Here is a 2,870-nt window from a genome sequence, read left to right as displayed (position 1 = left end):
TTTTAGGTTGTGGTATTTATCAACCAAAATACAACGTCATCTGACGTAATAATGGTAACGTCCACGCAACGTCAAATTATAACATCAGTAGACGTTGATATTTTGTTGGTTTTAGGTCGTGGTATTTATCAACCATAATACAACGTCATCTGACGTAAAAATGGTAACGTCCACGCAACGTCAAATTATAACATCAGTAGACGTTGATATTTTGTTGGTTTTAGGTCGTGGTATTTACCAACCAAAACACAACGTCATCTGATGTTATAATGGTAACGTCCACGCAACGTCCAATTATAACATCAGTAGACGTTGATATTTTGTTGGTTTTAGGTCGTGGTATTTACCAACCATAATACAACGTCATCTGACGTAATAATAGTAACGTCCAAGCCACGTCAAATTATAACATCAATAAACGTTGATATTTTGTTGGTTTTAGGTCGTGGTATTCACCAACCATAATACAACGTCATCTGACGTAATAATGGTAACGTCCACGCAACGTCAAATTATAACATTAGTAGACGTTGATATTTTGTTGGTTTTAGGTCGTGGTATTCACCAACCATAATACAACGTCATCTGACGTAATAATAGTAACATCCAAGCAACGTCAAATTATAACATCAGTAGACGTTGATATTTTGTTGGTTTTAGGTCGTGGTATTTACCAACCATAATACAACGTCATCTGACGTAATAATGGTAACGTCCACGCAACGTCAAATTATAACATCAGTAGACGTTGATATTTTGTTGGTTTTAGGTCGTGGTATTCACCAACCATAATACAACGTCATCTGACGTAATAATGGTAACGTCCACGCAACGTCAAATTATAACATCAGTAGACGTTGATATTTTGTTGGTTTTAGGTCGAGGTATTTATCAACCATAATACAACGTCATCTGACGTAATAATGGTAACGTCCACGCAACGTCAAATTATAACATCAGTAGACGTTGATATTTTGTTGGTTTTAGGTCGTGGTATTTACCAACCATAATACAACGTCATATGACGTAATAATGGTAACGTCCACGCAACGTCAAATTATAACATCAGTAGACGTTGATATTTTGTTGGTTTTAGGTCGTGGTATTTACCAACCATAATACAACGTCATATGACGTAATAATGGTAACGTCCACGCAACGTCAAATTATAACATCAGTAGACGTTGATATTTTGTTGGTTTTAGGTCGTGGTATTTACCAACCATAATACAACGTCATATGACGTAATAATGGTAACGTCCACGCAACGTCAAATTATAACATCAGTAGACGTTGATATTTTGTTGGTTTTAGGTCGTGGTATTTACCAACCATAATACAATGTCATATGACGTAATAATGGTAACGTCCACGCAACGTCAAATTATAACATCAGCAGATGTTGATTTTTTGTTAATTTTAGGTCGTGGTATTTACCAACCAAAACACAACGTCATCTGATGTTATAATGGTAACGTCCACGCAACGTCAAATTCTAACATCAATAAACGTTGATTATTTGTTGGTTTTAGGTTGTGGTTTTCACTAACCAAAATACAACGTCAAGCCAACATCTCCAGACAACGTCACATTGACGTCAAACACTGACATTCAGTCATGAGGTATGGTGACCAAAACCCAACATCATCTGACGTCATAATGTTAACGTCCACACAACGTCAAATTATAATATCATTAGACGTTGATATTTTGCTGGTTTTAGGTTGTAGTATTTACTAACCAAAATACAACGTCAAGCCAACGTCTCCAGACAACGTCACTGTGACGTCAAACACTGACATTAAGTCATGAGGTATGGTGACCAAAACCCAACATCATCTGACGTCATAATGGTAACGTCCACACAACGTTAAACACTAACATCATTAGACGTTGATAATTTGTTGTTTTTAGGTTGTGGTTTTCACTAACCAAAATACAACGTCAAGCCAACGTCTCCAGACAACGTCATTTTGATGTCAAACACTTATATTTAGTCATGAGGTATGGTGACCAAAACCCTACATCATCGTCCACACAACGTCAAACACTAACATCATTAGACTTTGATAATTTGTTGTTTTTAGGTTGTGGTTTTCACTAACCAAAATACAACGTCAAGCCAACGTCTCCAGACAACGTCATTTTGATGTCAAACATTATATTCAGTCATGAGGTATGGTGACCAAAACCCAACATCATCTGACGTCATAATGTTAACGTCCACACAACGTCAAACACTAACATCATTAGACGTTGATATTTTGTTGGTTTTAGGTTGTAGTATTTACTAACCAAAATACAACGTCAAGCCAACGTCTCCAGACAACGTCATATTTACGTCAAACACTGACATTAAGTCATGAGGTATGGTGACCAAAACCCAATGTCATCTGACGTCATAATGTTAACGTCCACACAACGTTGAACACTAACATCATTAGACGTTGATATTTTGTTGTTTTTAGGTTGTGGTATTTACTACAATGTCAAGCCAACATCATAGTGACGTCAAAAAATGACATTTCAAAACCCAATGTCTCCTTAACGTTGTAATGGTAACGTCCACACAACAATAAATTCTAACATCATATTGATGTCAAATACTAAAATGTGTTGTTGGGTCACAATCTTCTAAATTATCGTGAGGTATGGTCTAAACCCAGCATTGTCACAATGTTAACATCTAGACAACAAGACATTCCTTTATCAGATGTTGTTGTTTTGTTGACTGTATATCATTACTAACAAAACACAAACGTCAGCATGCTAATTTATACATCTAGAAAAGGATACAGGCAACATTAGACATATTTGGTATGATTTCAGTTGTAGTGTTGGGTAAGAGAAATTCAATGTCTAAAATAGGC

The sequence above is a fragment of the Phoxinus phoxinus genome (assembly GCF_949152265.1).
Source record: "Phoxinus phoxinus genome assembly, chromosome: 5".
Taxonomy (NCBI): Eukaryota; Metazoa; Chordata; class Actinopteri; order Cypriniformes; family Leuciscidae; genus Phoxinus; species Phoxinus phoxinus.
The sequence above is the reverse complement of the archived record's forward strand: the minus strand, read 5'-3'. Positions refer to the sequence as shown.